At 43.5% G+C, this 19048-nt stretch overlaps 1 long non-coding RNA gene across 6 annotated transcripts; it reads left to right on the top strand.

The window, feature by feature from the left end:
- The first annotated feature begins 943 nt into the window (after positions 1-943).
- On the top strand, positions 944-18216 carry LOC118694432 (uncharacterized). 6 transcript variants are annotated; one of them, XR_008508658.1, is made up of 4 exons: positions 944-1031; positions 1932-2006; positions 4980-9034; positions 14272-18216. It is a non-coding gene; the product is annotated as an uncharacterized LOC118694432 (long non-coding RNA). The 6 variants fall into 6 exon arrangements; XR_008508657.1 differs by having other exon boundaries at positions 1932-7034; positions 7123-9034; XR_008508656.1 differs by having other exon boundaries at positions 1932-7182; positions 8980-9034.
- The last annotated feature ends 832 nt before the right edge of the window (positions 18217-19048 follow it).

Here is a 19048-nt window from a genome sequence, read left to right as displayed (position 1 = left end):
TAATCCATTTGTGAGCAAAGGCTTGCTGTGTTTTGTGTTATTTACAGTGGAGTAAGTTGGAGATACAATTGCATGTTGAAGTCCACAATGTCAAGCTAGAAACTCAACTGCCAGGTTTAGGTTTTAAGGTATTATTTTGGTTTTGGAATATTCTGTATATGAATACCAATCACTTATATAATTGTCTCAAGCGAACTGATATTTCAGTAATTTTGTTAAAGAAGAAAAGGTGGAAATTTAGGTGTTCTGCTCAATTTTATTTTAAGACCAATACAGGGATTTAGTCACCTAACTCTCAGCAAAATGATGTGATTTGTAGGGACAAAAGTGGTTTGAGGAGGAGATCTTGGAATTGAAGCTTATAAATACTGATGACTTACAGAGTGCAGCAGTTTTTAAAAGGAAAATAAAAAAGGAAAGAAAATTAATGCACAGTTTGTTTTGACTTCATTCTTTTTTGAAGTATTGTCTACTATTTAGTTAATTATTTACTCATTTTGGTAAAATATAGAGGAGGCTGATTACTTCTGGGTTTTTGTGTGCAGGATTTCTTAGGTAGATCAGATCAATTTCTGGAGTTTAACAAGCAGAGCAATGCTGGAGCATGGCAGCTTGTGTATAGAGCAGAGGTAGAATTTCCACACAGTGTTTTCCTTGAGTTGATCAGACAGCTTATTCTTACTCAAAGTGAGAGAGAGTCCCACTCCTGGTCATGCTTTGCACCAGTTTTGCAGAGAAAGTATCCTATAAAAAGGTATTCTGCTCACTATGGCTGCAGCAAATTGTTTATTTGCTGCCTGGTGACTGGATGGAGCTACTTGAGTAAGGAGTCTGACCACAGACAGCAAGTGAGAAGAGGGTCTCTCTTCCTTCTCATTGGTGTTGAGCTTGGCTGTAAAATGTAACTTCACTGAGAGCATCAAGCTTTTATTTCTTGCAGAGCTGTTGCTTGACCATTGATACGTGCCAGGATTGAACTGGTTGAAGCTATTCTTAACTTGCCATGAAGAGCCCTCATGTCATCATTCCTTGTGAGTTGCATGCTGTATTCCTCATGTGACATTATGCTGTCATATTTTTAAGGTCATCAAGAACAACTTAAATCCATGCTGCAGGAAGTTCAGTTGTTCCCTTTCTGTGGTGGAGATTTTAATAAACCTATCAAGGTACAGCCTTTAGAAATTCTCTTTGTTGTTCCAAGTCATCAATTTTCTGTTGATGCTAACCTGATGTTATCAGGATGTCTAGTCATATTTAAGTTGTTAGATTGCCTTTCTAGAATTGTAGTGCAGCAGATAAGGGATTATATGTCTGTTTTTAAAAATGATGAGTTGTCAAATCGAGAAGTCGGCAAATGCAGAAGTGGCACGATTTCCAATGATTAGTCATAAGAAAAATTGTAACTGGTTTTTTCACTATTCTGGCCAGGGTTTCAAGTTGAGCTTTGGTGATGGTGTCTTGTTTGGTTGGGTGGTTGGTTGTTTTGGGTTTTTTTCATTGTGGCTTGCTAGCACTGTTTCTAAGTTAACTGAGAAACTTGCAGATATTGGACAAACTTAAGCACCTTGGGATACTAACACAGAGAGGTCTTTGAGGTATCTGTCAGATTTATCCACTCAAGAGACTGGAAGGTTTTCCCAACTCTTTTTCTATCTTTTTCAAGTAGAAGTTTAGTTTTGTGTCAGAATTGCATTCCCCTGTGGTCTTGTATATGATAATTAATCTCTGTGTCCCTGGCTTGTGGAGGTATAGCAGAACAACTACATATTTTAATATGTTTCTACAAAAGAAAAATCTGATAGCAACTTAATATGTTAATTTTTCTTCTAAGCAATGCATTGATAATTTAAAGGCATTTAAATACATAGATTGTTCTGTGTGAGTGTAATTTCTCTCTACTTTTCTAACACCTAAATGCTTTACATTTGCAGAGTTTTACTTCTTCATCCTCTCTCTGAAGAAATCTCATGCTGAAAGCTTGATATGGAAGATTTAGCAAAATGCATGTATGCTAACGTTGTTCTTTGTGCAGTATGGTAGTTCCTAATAATTACTGAGATTATTAACCTGGAAATAGGTGTTCAGGTGTTGTCTTGGTGTAAAAGACAGGTGTCTGCCAAAGAAGGCAGGAATCTTCCTTGGAAAGGAGAATATGACCCTCTTCCCTCTGAATTATTATAACTTTGAAATGACAGGGCTTTCAGGCAAACATACCAGAAAAGGAATAGCAGTTCCTTACTAGCGTGTGTGTGTGTGTATAACAAGGCAAGCCAACACCAAGCCCGGCAGCACCGACGAGCAGACGCAGAGCCCCAGGGCCGGCCTGGTCCCGGCTGCAGGCACCTTCCCCTGCGGTGCAGTTCTGGGCACAGCCAGCAGGGGCGCTGCTGGCTCCTGGCCGGGCAGGGCGGGGCGATGATTCCCCCGGGGCTGCAGGGGGCGCTGTGGCGCGAGCTCGGCCGCCTCTCTGCGCACGGCAATGGCGGGTGAGGGTGGAAGGGATGGAGAAGGGACTTTGTTGGCAAACTCATGGGAAGCAGCCAGGCAGGAACCTCAGAACAGCAGGCTGGAACAGCAGAGGTGAGCAGACCCTGGGTGGCAAACAAAGTGTAGCAAAAAACCCGAAGCTGTGGCAGGAGCAATGGGGGTCCAGCAGTGGCAGCCAGGCCCCCACAAGCAGCAGGGAGGTGCTCCCTCCAAAGGGGGAGAGGGGTCCTGGGTTTCCCCTGAGGCACCCAAGCACTTGATGAGGGTCTCTTCCAGTGAGGTTGGTTGTTGAAAAGGTCCCAGTTCAACAGCTGCTCTTACGAGCAGAGTCTCACCCAGGATAAGGGGAAGCAGTGATGGACAAAACTCCACAGTGGTGAAGCCTTTGGGCAGCAGCAGTCCAGGATCAAAACCACAACCATGACCTCTGATCCCAAGAGCGAGGCTGCAAGAGTGGGCTGAGCCCAGGCCCTGGCCCCCAGCTAAGTTTTGGTATCTCTGCACTTCACAAGATAAAATCTCCCCCAGCTACCAAGCTCACTCCCCAGCTAAGAGACTGCACCCAGCTACTCACCCCTTGTCTCCTCCTCCCCATCTTGGCCACATCTTTTGTCTCTCTTAGGCAACAAATGGGAGGAAAATTCCCTGAGAGAAAGAAAAAAAAAAGAAAAATCCAAACCTTGAACAGGTGTGCTGGGCTTGTTGATAGGTGGCAGTGTTCTAAGTGGTGTTTGTGAGTTGTTATTGGTGGGGAATCAACAGTCTTAGGTCAGAAAGAAGTCATCTTTGTTTGAAAGGGTGCAGCAAGCATATAGAGGAGGTGACTAAGAGGTGCATATTGTCATTGGTTAGATCTGACATGACATGGTCTACACATACTGTTTTGTGGGGCTATATTTGCTATAGCCCAAAAATATTGTGTTGTTATTTTGTTTTGTTTGTTTTTTAGAAGCTTTCTATGCTTTGGAGTCCACTTCAGAATTATCTACTTCTTCAAAAGGATAGCTTTTTTCTGTTAGTTCATTTAAGCCAAAATTCTTGATGTATGGGCAGATAATCTCTGAAATTTCCCAATGCAGCTGTGAAAAAGGATTAAGCTGTTCATTTCCTTAACATGCTGGGGAAGTTAGTCAGGGGAGTCTAGACTGATAGTCAGGAGTTCCACTAACAACACTGAAGTATATAATATTGCACTACTGTTTTATTTTTCATTTGGAATTTGTTCCTCAAAACCTTGTTTGAGGCTTCCAGAAATTTACCTAGTGGTGAAACTTTGGGTAGCATACATCATTTTGGTGTATCCCCTAAACAACAACTTTGCCAGCTCTGCATGAGGATTAAATGCTGAATATGTGTGTGAACATAAATCTTTTGATCAAATGTTATCTACTGTGGCAATTCTTATGGCAATTCTTCATTGTGATTCAGAGTGTTGTTCTCCTTGTTCTGTGTTAAGAACAGCTCATATTTGTGACACAGCCTAATCTTTGTTACAGTTTTATGAAAAGTAAGTGAAAGCAGCACCTCAGCCCCATAGTTACTTAAATAGAAATAACAAATGTAGCAAATAGAAGTAGCAAAATAGAAATTTGTATTTGTTGGTATTCACAGGTTTATTGGCATATATACAAAGGCAAAATAATTTTCTGTGGATTTTGAAAGTTACTCCTGTAGATGAAAGGGGCCTTTTCCTTGCTGACTGTATTCCATGGCTTGTAATGAGTCTTGGAGAGTTTATTTGCGAAGAAATAATAAATAAGTCAATACAGTGTCCTGCAGTATTGAAGGGTTTTGTTTGCAGCAACACCACTCTTTGGGCTGCCTGCAGTGAATCTTGGCCAGTCTTAGAAAAAAACCCTTGTAAAAAGAGCTTTGTTTTAAGCCATACCATGTTGTGAACTAATAACTGAACTGGTCCTTGGCATGGCTGTGAGGGGAGTAGGAGCACGAAGGAGGGGAGAGGAGGTGTGTGGAGATGGCAGTGGCTGGATTCCCTGAAGCTCTCCAGGTGTCCTGGCATAAAGGAGACCATTCACTGGGAGTCTGCACCCTGGCTTCTGCACAAGAGAAGGCCTCCCTGGCATGATCTAGTCACTTTTGGGTGATGTGCAAACATCAGAAATGTTGGGAGAAGCCAAGTAAAGTTCAGGGAGGAGGGGTGGGAATTGCTTCATGGTGGAGTGTTTAGATGAGAAAAGCAGAAGTTAGGTGGGAAGGATGGGGGAGGAGAAGGGGAAACAGTCTCTGTGGTATCTTTTGCCATTAAGACACTGGAAGATGCCATGGTGCTTCCCATTTAGGTGACTATATTAAGCCATAATTCACCTGGCTGTTTGCATGGGTTTTCCATTGATACCAGTGGAAGACACCCTGTAGATCTGAATAGTCCTGTAAAGAACCCTGTGTCAAATTCAGATATGTAGCCATTGAATTTGACATCCTTATCAGGGTGTGAAATTACCCATGGGTTCATCTTGTCCCATTGTCCTTAGGAGAAAGCTGTCACTGTGGTTTATACTGGAGTAACATCAACTTGATTTCTGAAGGCAGATCTCTGAAAGAGAGTTCCTGAATCTGTGTGGCATGTGAGCTTCAGAGGAGGAAGAGGCAGCTGCTTACAACTGTCCCTTAGTTGACTGCTTCTGGAATTACTTGTGTTCTTCAGTTGAACATGTTAGAAATGCTCCTCACTGCTGATTTTGTGGAGAGCTATGACACCATGTTCCTGTAAACCAGTTATTAATGTATTTTTATTTGTATATGCATTGCTGTTCTCTATTATCTAGTTCTGAAGCCTTCATTCTGACATAAAAATTACTGTTTATTAATAAAGTATTTATAATTTGGTTGGTATATAAGATGCAGAAAGAGACAGACTTACTGTTCCATGGAAATTAGAATTTCCTTGTAAATTGATACTATTGTTGGACAGAAAAAAGGAGCATAGTTTGGATAATAAAGTTTTAATTGCTTGTTCCCATTACCCCAGTTGCATATCTTGCCCTGAATGACCTCACATTTACACATTTGTACTGTGAAATGTTGGGGGGTTTTAATGTTTCTTTAAAATATTTATTCCTTTATTTAATCTCTTCCATTTAAACCAGGGGAAGATTTTTTTTTTTTTTTAAGTTTTCACCATGCATACTTAAATGGGTGAGGAAGTGAACATGTTCCTCTCTTGAGATTCACTCTGGCTGTATGGCTTTGCTCCTGGGTTTCAGTTAGTGGTGTGGCCAGCATCCCCAGTCCTGATGGCATGGGGGAGTTCACCAGCATTGATGCAGAGCAATCAGACAGGAGATGAGGCAGTGAGCCATGGCCAGTCTCCCTAATGCAGGACACTTGCCCATTGCCTGCTTCTTCCTCCTTTCAGGTGCAGTATGCAGATCATGACAGTGATGGCTCACATGACTTGTTAGGCACTTAGGAAACGACTCTGGGGCACATGCAGACAGCAGGTGCTCCCTCTCTGGTGAACCTCCTCAGCCCCTGCTAACTTAGTCCAGATTTCAGTCTTTAAACCCTTTCTAATATTGACCTTGGACATGCAATTTTAATTGTTGCGTCCAAACATGTATTTTTGTATTATTAAGCTAACATTTAAAAATAATAAAAACTGGTGTGGAAATTATATTTCTTTGTTTTCTTTGGGTTCTGTTACCATTCCTATTCTAAAAATATCTTTGAGCCTGTTATCTGCTGACCCTGTTGTCCACTGAGCTACTTTTCCCAGCAGTTCAGCTTGCTTTGGCCTCTGCTGAGTCAGGTGAAAACAGAAGTGCTTTTTGGTGCTGTAACAGATGAGTCCAGAAGCACAGCTTGTCTCATATAATGTCTGTGCTGGAGCTGGTCCCCCTCCTGAGCACTCTGGTCACCTTGCTTGCTAACAGTAGTCCTTCCAAGGGGCACTTGTGGTCATCCAATACTAGAGTAAGTTGAGTCACATGCTGGTGGTGCTGGTTTTGGTTTGTTTGCAGTGAAAACCTGACCTTTCATTCTCCTGGAGATTGAGATTCACCTGAATTGAGGCAGCTGTATTTGCACACAGGACATAGCCCAGGACTACTCCAGTTGCCAGCCAGCTTGATTGGGCATAATACAAAAGTGGGCGGAAGGTTCTTGCCTTTTTTCTAGCCCTTGTGAATTCAGAACCAATGTGAATGAATCCAAGCAGGGAAGCACTGCCACTGGGAACCTGTGGCCCAAGCTTTTTTAGCCTCCCCACCCTGAGAGTTTTGCTTCCTCTGCCTAGTGCTGGTGGCAAAAGCAACTCTGTTTAGCTCATCAGATAGTGGCCAAAGTAGTTGCAGACCTTTCAAAATTCAATTTCTTAGTTCTACTGGGTATTTTGGTAACTCTGAAACTGGGGGATGTGTGGCACTGTCTGTTTCAGTAATTTGCTCTCCTGTAAAGGCACATATTTTGGAACTTGCTTCTGTGCTTGCTTTCTGTAAGTGGAATATGAATGCATTCATCCTGAGGAAAAAAACCAAAAGAAAAACAACTACAAAAACTCTGGCATTATTAGGATAAAATCCTGCAAGGTAGGAAGATTTTTGTTGTGTTTTTTTTTTCTTTTTTATTTTCTGATCATAGTGAAATGAGTAGGTGTTACAATGTCTGTTCCTCTAGATTGAGACAGAATATTCACTTCTGGACTATGTGATGGGAGGCTGCCAGATTAACTTTATGGTGAGTTGTTCCCCACTGCTTTCATTGGTAGATGACTGCAGTCTCGTACTGCGGCCACTGGAGCTGACGGGTGCCGGCCAGCCGCTCCTGGAGTGACTGGTGGAGACCACAAATCCCACCACTCCCAGGTCCTCTGCGAGAACCCCTGAGTATTGGCTCTGTCTGCGGTGTGGTGACGCAGGCAAGAGCAGGACTGCGAAGCACTGAGGTGAAGGAAGGAAGGAGTGGACACACGTATGGATGCCAAGGCGCTTTATTGACCCAGGCGGGGCCAGTAACGGTGTCAGAGAAAAGCCGTTGGGGAGGCACTTACAAAGAGGAAGGGTGTGACATGAGGGGGACACAAGGGACCAATGAACAAAGCCCAGGGGAAGAGCGAGGGGCACAACTGAACCAATAGGAATGGCACAGGGGAGGGAGAAGGCTCAGGGGACAAATCATATGTTAATTAAGGGAAGATTGACATAGAAATTTCTCGAAAGGGGGTTGGTTACAATGGTAAGACAGGTAACTGGCGGGAGGAACAAACCATTATGAGGGAGAACATGGGGGGAACCGAGGGTCAAACCAAATCTTAACTTATAAAAAATAACCAACTTTACAATAAAACCTATATAAAACACACAATGTGACAGATGACAGGACAAAGGCAGTGAGGTTGTGTTCAGTACTTTTATTGGCAGCATGAGTGACTGCAAATGCAGTATGAATTTGCAGTGATGAAGTCTGCAAAACACTAAAGGATACTGTATTTTTGCTTTTTGTGATCAAGTAGCACTTAAATGGAGCTAGGGCTTCTTAAACTTCTTTTGAGAAATTGGTTTGGTCTGTCAGTGGAAAGGATTGCTATGGGTTGGAAATACCTGTACCCAACTGGGAAAAGGGGTGCAGGCTTGTGTACAACCCTGTGTAGGGTTGCTGTGTGCCTGGGAGAAAAGGAACTGTGTGGCCTTGAGCTAACCCCCTGTTTCTGGATATAGTTTGTTCTTCTTATTTGTTTGTGCTGACATATCAGTGACTTGCTGCCATCATGTTGCCTGATCAGGTGGGTGTAGACTTCACTGCCTCCAGTGGAGATCCCAAGTCACCAGATTCTTTTCACTACATCAGCCCAGATGGAATAAATGAGTACCTAATTGCCATCTAGAGTGTGGGAAGTGTAGTCCAGAATTATGATGCATATGTAATGGTCTTGACTGATCTAGTCATCATGTCAAAAATGTGACTAGAACAGCTTGTTCTAGCCCTGCACTGTTTTAATGATTGAGGGGCTCCCTTTCTTTGGGAGATCCCTTTAGGAGCTGCTACTGTTTCCTCTTGCTTGTGTCAGTGCTAGGGAGGGCAATGGCAGCCCTTCATAATTTGCCATATTTTCTTGGCTTGTCCCTTCTGAGTCCCTTGATGCTTCAGGTGGGCACTGATCTCTTGTTGCAGATGATGCATTACAAACATGAATGTCCTATTTGGTTGAATGGGAATAGACATTGGGAGCAATGGGAGCAGTCATATTTGTCTGCTTTGTCCTGTAGCCAGGCTGGGAGTGGTCTGGCTTTTCTCTTACTACTTTGAAATCTCCTGAGAATCCTGTGGGGTGCTGCACTGAGAGAAATTATCTAACTCTCAAGCCCAAGTCTGAAACCATTGGATACCTGGTGCTAGGCCATGGGCAGCTAGATGATGTACCAATTCCTTGTGGCAGGAATTCTGCCTTGGTCTCCAGCTATTTTTGGTGAATAAAACCGAAGAGTTATAACAGAATTGCTCTTTCTCATTTTTATTGTTTTCCTTTCTTTCCAGTGACAAGCTGTTTCCTGCATTTGGGTTTGGAGCTCAGGTTCCTCCTAGCTGGCAGGTAGGGCCTTCACAATGCTGGGCCTTGCTCTGTCCGTGTCTGCATTCCCTAACTGTTTGTAATGTCCCATTTCCCAAGGTATCTCATGAGTTTGAACTTCAACCCCAGCAACCCTTATTGCCAAGATGAGAACACTTCTTTATTAATAATGCCACTGAGTGGGGGAGATATTTGAAGTGCTGTGTTTATTTGACAACTCGTAGAAATCAAATGCAGCACCAAGACATGGGGCAAATATAGCTGTACTCTCACCTTGATGCTGACAAAAGCAGATGTCTGTTGATGCAGGCAAGCTCCATAACCTTCAGTGAAGGGGTCTAGATTTAATTGATTGTCAATCTGTACTGAAATTTTTGTTGCTTCAAATTGGTTACTTCTGCTGGGTTACAGGTGCCAGTGGATTCAGCTCAGCCCTTTGCCTGTGCTTGTTAAGATTCCAGAGCCACCATCTGCTGAGGCTTTTAGAAACCAGGATTTCCCCACCAGCAATGTGGATATGTTTGACCGCTCTCTTTTCAAGTTTGTCTTAAAAGCTTGCTTTTCTTCATAGCCATCTTCTTCAGAGGAGATTTCAGGTTATATTTGGTTTGTATGGCAATGTTTTGGTAGTGGGGGCTACAGGGGTGGTTTTTCTGACAAGCTGCCAGAGTCTTCCCCGGTATCTAAAGGAGCTGATGCCAGCCAGCTCCAAGACAGGCTCATCACTGGCAAAGACCAAGCAGATCAGTGATGGTGGGATAACAGATTTAAGAGGTGGAAAAAAATCCCTGTGTGACAGCACTCAGAGGGAAGGAGTGAGAATATATTAGAGGATCAATACTAGAGACACCAAGGCTGGTAAATAAGAAGGAGGAGAAAGTGTTCCAAGCACTCAAGCAGAGATTCCCTTGCAGGCTGTGGTAAAGACCATGGTGAGACAGCTGTGCCTCTGTAGCCCATGGAGTCCATGGGGGAGAAACCACCAGCCCATGGATGCCATTCCCTGGAGCAGCCTGTTCCTGAATGAATGCGCAGGGACCGACACAGGGAGTTCATTAAGATCTGCAGCTTGTGGGAAGGACTCATATGGGAGAAGTTTATTGAGGATTGTTTCCTGTGGAAGCGACCCTTTGCTGGAGCAGGGGAGGAGTGAGGAGAGACTTTCCTCTAAGTGAGGAAGGAGCAGCAGAGATGACATGTGAACTGACCACAGCCCCCATTTGCTGTACCCCACTGAGGGGGGAGGAGAGAGAGAATTCGGGAGTGAATTTGAGCCTCAGAAGAGGGGAGGTGAGGGGACGATGTTTTCAAGATTTAGTTTTTACTTTTCTTTATCCTATTCGGATCTGATTAGCAACAAATTCAACTGATTTCCCCATGTCAAATCTGGTTTGCCTTGATGGTGGGTGCTGAGCAATCTCCCTGTCCTTACCTTGACCCATGAGCCTTATTGTTTTTTCTCTCCCTTGTCCAGCTGAAGAGTGGGGTGATAAATGGCTTTGATGGGCATCTCATATCCAGCCAGGGTCACCCCAGCACACTGCTAAATTTAAGGGCAGTTCCCAATGCTAGATCATGACCTTTAAGGGCTGAGATCTCTCAGCATGCTGTCACACAGAATTGTTCTTGAACAAGCATTTTTCACTTAGTTTTTTTCCTCTGGTCTTAGGCCAACAAAAGTTGAATTAGAAATTCAGTGCTAAAATCCAAGCAATTCTTCTCAGTTCAGCCTTGTCTGCCTCACTGGGATCTGTGTCTGTGGTCTTTTAGGGTCTTTGTGCAGCAGTTTTGAGTAGTACCATGCTAAAACCTGATGATGGACAATGTAAACAGTGACAAATGAAGCTGCATTGATACAAGCCAGGAATAGGCCAATTTAGATGGATCCATAGAAGAGTACGAACCATCTAAAATAGGACTTAATTGTTTGGTTAACCTGCAAAAAGCTTTTTGCATTAGAAAACCCCTTAGAGATTGCCATTTCTGTTACAGAAATGGTTGAATCTTCAATCAGGGATTGTTTTCTCACTTCTGCACAAAGAAAATCAAAAGATAGTGTTCCCAAGAGCTTCTGACCTTGTCTAATTAGGACATAACCAATTAAACAAGGTAAATTGACAAGGTAGAAAGGAAGAGTAAACATAGTCTTCAGTATATCTTTGCTAGGTTATTTTTCCTGCAATTTCATAGAATCAGAGAATGGTTTTAATTGGAAAGGACATTAAAGATCATCTAGTTTCAGACCCCTGCAATGGGCAGGGAGACCTTTTGCTAGACCAGGGTTGCTCAGAGTTCTATCCAACCTGGCCTTGAACACTTCCAAGCAAGGGGCAGCCACAACTACTCTGGGCAACTTGTTTCAGTGTCTCACCACCCTCACAGCAAAGAAGTATCTAATCTAAACCTACTCTCAGTATGAATCCATTCCTCTTTGTCCTGTCACTACATGCTCTTGTAAAAAGTCCCTGTCCATCTTTCTTGTAAGCCCTCCTTAGGAACTGGAAGGCTGCAATTATGTCACCTCCTAAGCCTCCTGTTTTCCAGGCTGAACAAACCCAATTCTCTCAGCCTTTCCTCCTAAGAGAGGTGCTCCATCCCCCTGATTAACCTGGTGGCCTCCTCTGGACTGGCTCCACCAGGTTCGTGTCTGTCTGGCACTGAGGACTCCAGAGCTGGATGCAGCACTGCAGGTGGGGCCTCACCTGAGGGGACTAGAGGGGCAGAATCCCCTCCCTTGACCTGCTGCCCACACTTCTTTTGATGCAGCCCAGGACATGGTTGGTTTCTGGGTGCCAGCACACACGGTCGGGCGTGTGCAGCCTCTCATCCACCAGCACCCCCAAACCCTTCTCGTCAGGGCTGCTCTCGATCTGTTCCTGCCCCGGTCTGGACCAATACTGGGACTGATACCCAGCTCAGATGCAGCACCAGCATCTGGCCTTGTTAAACCTCAGAGATTCCCGTGGGCCACTTCTCAGGCTTGTCCAGATCCCTCTGGATGGCCCTGTCCTTCAGGTGTGTCATCTGCAAACCTGCTGAGGGTACACTTGTTCCCTTCATGTACTAATGAAGATATTAACCAACACTGGTCCCAGTATGGACCCCTGAGGGACCCCACTTGTCACTAATGTCCATTGGGACTCTGAGCCATTGACCACTACTCTCTGGATGTGACTGTCCAACCACTTTCTTATCTATCTAACAGTCCACTCATCGACTTCAACTCTCTCCAATTTAGAGAGAAGGATGTTGTGGGGATCTGTGTCAAAGGCTTTACAGAAGTCCTTATAAATGACATCTCTGTCCCCTCCCTTGTCTACTGAGCTATGCCATTGTGCAAGGCCACTGGGTTGGTCAGGGAGGACTTGCCCTTGGTGAAGCCATCTATGGGTCCCACAGACTTAAGTACATTCAGATACCTCAGCTGATCACACACCTGATCTTTACTTACAGTGGGAGGGACTTAGCTCCTCCAGTCCTCATCCTGCTGTCCATCCACTCAAGAGGTGTGGAAAGAGAGTTTGCCATTGAAGACTGAGGCAAAAAAGCTATTGAGTACCTCAGCCTCCTCATCTGTTGTTACGAGTTTTCCAGCATTGTTGATCAGGGGCTAACACCTTTGACTTTTCTTTTCTGGTTAATGGGCCTATAGAAGCCCTTCCTTTTACTCTTCGCCTACATTGTCAGGTTCAGTTCCAGCTCCACCTTGGCCACCCCTACACAACTGAACTTTATACTCTTCCTGGGTGACCTGTCTTAGCTTCAACTGTCTATGCATTTGTTTCTTTCCCTTTAGTTTGACCAGCAGTTCCCTACTCAGCTATAGTGGTGTCTTGCCTTCCTTGCCTGATTTCTTGCTCCTGGGATTGCTAGCTTTTGTGTTCTAGGGAAAGCTTCCTTAAAAATCTGCCAAGCTCTGTTCTTCTCCCTTGTTCCCGAGGGCAGTATCCTAGAGGATCCCACTGATTGTCTCTCTGAAGAGCGCGAAGTCTGCTTTCCTAACCTTCAGGGGCCTAATTTTACCTGACCCATATTCCTCAGGACTGCCAATTTCATCAATGCACGATCACTGCAGTGCAGGTTGCCTCTGATCTTGATGTTCCCAATTTGCTGCCTTGCGTTGGTGACCAGCAGATCCAGTAATGCACCTTCTCTGGCACGGCTGTTGATTATGGGGGTCAAGAAGTTATCTTCTTCCATGTATTCCTGGAGTCTCCTGGATTGCCTACAGCTCACTGTGCTACTATCCCTGCAGACATCAGGACAGTTCAAGTCCCCCAGCAGGACAAGAGCCTCCCATAGCTGGAGCAGAAAGGTTTCATCAACAGGCTCCCCTTGATCCAGCAGTCTGTAGTGGACCCCAACCATGAAGTTCCCTTTGTTGCCTTGGTCACTAATTTTTACCCACAGGCTTTCTATCTGATTTTTACCCACATAGCTGCTCTTCACACTCAGTCCACCTCTTGGTATAGAGGGCAGCCCTTCCACCTCTTCTTACTCTCCTGTTCCTTCCTGACAGCCTGTAGGCATCAATAGCTGTACTCTAGTGACAGGGTTCCCATGGATGTCCCACCAAGTTTCAATAAGGGCACAAAGTTGTAGCTTTCTAGGAGCACCAATGGCTTCCAAGTCCTCCTGTCTGTTGCTTGTGCTCTTTGTGTTGATGTAAAGCACTCAGCTGGGCTGTTGGCTGTATCGCCTTCCTAGTGGAATATTCATCATTCCTTTGAGATAATTTTCTGCTGTTTCCCTTTTGGCTTTTATTACCATAGGAAACCCTGGCTTGTCTCTGTAAGTGTGCAGGTGTGTTCCAGTGATACTCACACACTTCAAAGTCAGCAGGGTATAGATGAACTTTAGCTGGGCTTTTGATTTCACCCCTGATGCTGGCATGTCAGCCCTAGGCTCATGTCTGCCAAGTCTGGTCTTATTGCCTTCCCCCTTCAAACCTAGTTTGAAGCCTTCTCAATCAACCCTGCCAGTTCAAAAGCTAAAATCCTGAACTTTCTGATGTTAAAGGCACAAAAACTGATGTGAAGAATTGTAGAATGGGGAAGAAATGTGCAAATCCTATGTCTGCAGCTGTCTACTGCTTTCATCTCTATGCTTCCTGTATTTCCAGTTACGCTGCTGCTTTATTTTCCTTTCAGGAGTTCACAGCTGTGTTGTCTTCTGGCTATGCTGTTTAGTAATGCTTATAAAATAATGACTGGAGGAATTGTGGGCTCTTGTGGCAACTTTCCTTCCTTGTGTTGTAGGGATCCAAGGAATAGCGGATGCTTACCACCAAATTCTGCCGCACATCCGACTCTACAGGCCAACCAACTTCTCCTCTATTATAAACCATGTGGCAAGGTTTGCAGCACACTTGCTGCAACAAGGAACTGCTGCACTAAGTGCAAGGTCTTTATTGTGGATATGCTTTGGGTTGATGTTTTCCATGTTGATGGTTGAATAGAATGGAATAGTGAATTGATGTTAGTTTCCTTCCTTTGAATTCCAAGTTTGGTCTTCTGTTGTCAGCCTACAGAGAGCATGTCGATGCTCTCTCTTGGTACATACTGATATGAACCTATACTGGGTAGACACATTAGTTGCATTGCTCAAGTGATATTTATTTCTCTCCCAGTTTGCTGGCACTGTACTTACTGTTGCATTGTACAGGGGTGCTGTGTTGGCTGTTCAGCCAGTTGGACTGAGGCAGCAGTTGCCTTGCTCTAATCTCTCTTACCAAGCTCTGTCACCTGTAGGGCATGCACATAGAATAGAGTTTTGTGCTGAACAATTTTGCTCTCAAGAATGTTGAGAAAAAACCTCTTAGAAGCTACCAGAGGGCTTGACTATCTGTCCCACCATAGTGGCATGGAGTCTGAGAACTGTTCAATCTGTGTGCTGATTGCAGAGCATCTGTGCTTCTCTATGGTCATGGGCTCATTTGTGTGCTGCTGTGGCCATGTTTGCTGTTAAAATTTTACTTCATTTCTTTAAAACTTAATTTGTTTTGCTTAAGAATGAAGGACTTGGATGTACTGATAGATTTTAGCTGATATCATTCTGACAGACCACTCAGAAAGAATTTTGACATTTACTGTGCTACTTGTTTTATCACCAAGCTCTATCAGTATTTTGGTGCTCCTTAATGTTTGTATGTATATCAAATATATTTCCCATGCTGTGAGGCACTTGGGCTAAGGAGATCAATTTCTTGCATTTCTAGGGTATTTTTTAACTTTCCCAGCACTTTGGGGAAATCTTCCTAATTCTTGTAATGTGTTAAATACCTCTACTTTTTCTTTCAGATTTAAACCTAACTATTTAAGTAAAGAATCAGCAATTTGGTACAGCAATTTATGTTAACTGTGCTTTGGAATTGGAAATTCAGTTTTCTCTTATTTTCATTGTGTTTGCCTCCTTTTAAGTCTGTAAATAGCTGCTATAAAACAGCAGTTGCTCATTTCAGAACCAGGTACTAAACTTCAGCTTCTGGAAAATTATAGAAATTTTAAACACTTTACCACACTAAGGCATTGGTTTGGGGTTCTCCTTTCTTTCTGGAAAAACCCTTGTTCCCTTCACGTTACCTCTAGAACCTCTCATGTTATTTATCACTGCTGTGTTTTGGATGTCTAATACTTCTAATGCTTCTAATTAGACACACCTGAATTAAATTATCAATAAAAAAAGAACCAAGGCTTTTTGAGTTATACTTCAGGGATATTAAATATCTCTAACCTTTCTGAATGCCAGTCAGTAAAACAGCACCTATCAGTGAATTTTGTATGCAGCTGTGTTTATTTAGTAGTACTTTTTGTCTCTAGTACTTTTTGCCTATTGATGTAACTGTTCTTTATAAATTGAACTTAATCCTTTCTCTTTTTTCTAGTACAGAGAATATTGGAAGTGCACAGTGAAAATCATTAGGCATAGGAAAAATGTGAATGAACATAAGTTTCTTTAATGTTCTGGGTTTGTCTCATGCACAGCAACATTTGATTTCTTTCTTAGCATAAGGGAGTGCTCTATCTACCTTCAGTTATGTGAGCTCTGGTGTTGAAATATCTAACTGTATGCTTTCTCATGTTTTTCAGCAATACTTTACCTTGCTGATCATCACAGATGGAGATCTAGACCAAACTAGGCAAGCCATTGTTAATGCCTCTAATCTGCCCATGTCCATTATCATTGTTGGTGTTGGTGAAGACAATTTTAAAGCAATGGAGTTCCTTGATGGAGACAGTGGTGTTCTGAAATCTGTGACAGGAGAGCCAGCTGCACGAGACATTGTCCAGTTTGTGCCTTTCCAACAGTTCAAAAATATATGTTTTTTTTAATTCAGAAGAGTCCCATTGCCAGGATGTATGCATCCTAAAAATGACCACGGTCTTGACAAGGCAGTGCAAGCTGCATGCTCAGAGGGCATGCCTGTGCTGCTTGTTCCCAGTGAGAGTTGAGATGTTGGCTTCTGTGTTCAAAGCTATGTCTTGCTGTCTTGCTGTTCTTCGGAGCCTTCATTGTATAATTGATTTCGCATACTATCTCTTGGCTATTGCAGGATTAAAGGGGATGTTCTCTGTCCTGGGATATGAACATTTAGCAAAGAACTGAGATCATACTGTCAGTCTCTGATGTTGAGGCCCATGAGTGATTGAAGCTGAGGTCATTTTTCCTGCTGTCGAAAGCAGTCCAGTCACTCACCAGCTCCCTGACTTCCTCTGTTGGCATTGGTGTTTGTGCATTTTGCATAGTCAATTGGCTTGAGTAATTCAAATGAAAACCCAAAATGAGAGACCTTGCTAGTGGCTAGGGCAGTTTTCACTCAGACTGGGGCCACATAAGGGCTATGTGAGTCTGAGGTTGAGGTGAGAACAAGTGGTTTTCATCAGCAGCGCTCACTGAGACTGACTGGAAGTGCTCCTAAAGCTGTAGCAACCAATTCTTAAAACAGAACGAGCAGGGCAGGTGTTCTGAATTCTCTAAGAGAGTGTTTCACTAGGCTACCAAATCTGTTCTTTGTGGTATTTTTGATTTATTCTCCCCATTCTCTTTTCAGGCTTCCCAGGAAGCACTTTCCCAGATAGTTCTGGCTGAAGTGCCCAAGCAGCTAGTGTCATAATATGAATGGCCAGGGTGGCCCTCCCTGAAACTGCCAGAAATCAAGGTGTTGTAGATTCAGCTAGCCCTGGCTACCTGTAGCACTGGGGTGAAGGAGAGCTGCATGCAGCCACACTCTCTCTTGCACACTGTGGATGCTCAGTGCCTTGAGATTGCACCAGTCATACCACTTCTTTCACCTGTTTGCGCTGAGTCTTTGATCTTTCAAAGATTTCTATTGAAAGAAATGTAAATACAGAAAAACCTCCAAGTGCTGGAAGTTTTTGTCACAGAAAGATTGACCTTGTTTGTTTTCTACGTTGCAACAGCAACACTTTGTGACACATCACACTGCACATAGTTGCTTGACACAGCCCATCTGCTGCTCACTATCAGGGTAGGCCTCTGAACTGAGCTGCTCTAGTGCTGAGCTTGGTGATACAAGTGCTGCACCTGTGTTTGCTGTAATGACACTTACCATGTGCTCCTTGGTAGGTGTCTTTTATCAAGCTACCTTTCAAATGGATGTGACAAAAGACTGTTAGTTGGATGCCTGAGGTAGTTCCTATTGTCTTCATAAAGTGCCAGTATATTTATTTTATGTTTCAGTGACCATACCTTTCTGACCATACCTTTCTTTTTAATCACACTTTCCTATTAGCAAAATTTCTTTCTGTGATGAACTCCTGCTTGAAGCCATTGTTATAGTTCAAGAACACTGCACTTTGCTTATTTATGGGGGTTAAATGAGAATTAATCATTAAATAATGGAATTGAGGTGAGATTAATGAGTCACATTAATGTGACTTTAAAAATCCTGCAGTTGGAAACACTGAAATGAAGATGCTTTGAGTGAATTCTTTATATCACACAAGTTACAAAGTGAAGAAGTAACTTATCTGTGGAACTCCAAGGAGGTGCCATCTTGATAGTGTGAAGTGTGCATTACATGATCTGGGAACTGTAGAACAGGCATATGATAGCAAAGCACAAATGTTTTGAGGAAGTTGGTTTATTTCAAAGCAGAGACAAAGAAACTTGGGGTTGCCGTTGCACTACAAGTATCAACACTTTCAGTTACATAAATAAATATTCTACTTTGACTTAGATAACATGTCTGGACTCTTATTTCCTTCCTGGACTTCTCCCTTTGTTTTCCAGCAATATGGATAGTGGTGTTTCAGTATCTAGTGAGTCTAGGTTCAGTGAGATCCAAAAAAAAACCAGAGCCAGTTGTCCATCATTGTTAATTTTGTTCCCCTTTAATTATTGACTGCTGAATCCCACAGCCCTTTCCTGCAGCAAGATAAGATGTTCCTTTACTGTGAAGTTGCAAAAGAATTTGTGTGTTCTACCTGATAAACCAGAAGTTGGTGAGAATACATTGGCAGACTGCATCTGTGATCCAGGCCCTGAAACTTAAGTTACAAGCTTGAGTGAAGACAGAACTTGGGGTTGAATTCACAGAATTCACAGAATGACTAGGTTGGAAGAGACCTTCAAGATCATCGAGTCCAACCCATGCCCTAACACCTCAACTAAACCCTGGCACTGAGTGCCACATCCAGGCTTTTTTTAAACACATCCAGGGATGGTGACTCCACCACCTCCCCGGGCAGGCCATTCCAGTACTTTATCACTTTTTCTGTAAAAAACTTTTTCCTAATATCCAACCTGTATTTTCCCTGGTGCAGCTTAAGACTGTGTCCTCTGGTTCTGTCAGTTGTTGCCTGGAGAAAGAGACTGACCCCCCCTGGCTACAATCACATTTCAGGAAGTTGTAGAGAGTGATAAGGTCACCCCCAAGTCTCGTTTACTCCAGGCTAAACAACCCCAGCTCCCTCAGTCATTCCTCACAGGGTTTGTATTCCAAGCCCCTCAGCAGCCTCGTTGCCCTCCTCTGGGCATGCTCAAGTGTCTCAAAGTCCTTCCCAAAATGAGGGG

This window comes from Molothrus ater, chromosome 17 (genome assembly GCF_012460135.2).
Source record: "Molothrus ater isolate BHLD 08-10-18 breed brown headed cowbird chromosome 17, BPBGC_Mater_1.1, whole genome shotgun sequence".
NCBI lineage: Eukaryota > Metazoa > Chordata > Aves > Passeriformes > Icteridae > Molothrus > Molothrus ater.
This window is presented reverse-complemented; position numbering and strand designations above follow the sequence as displayed.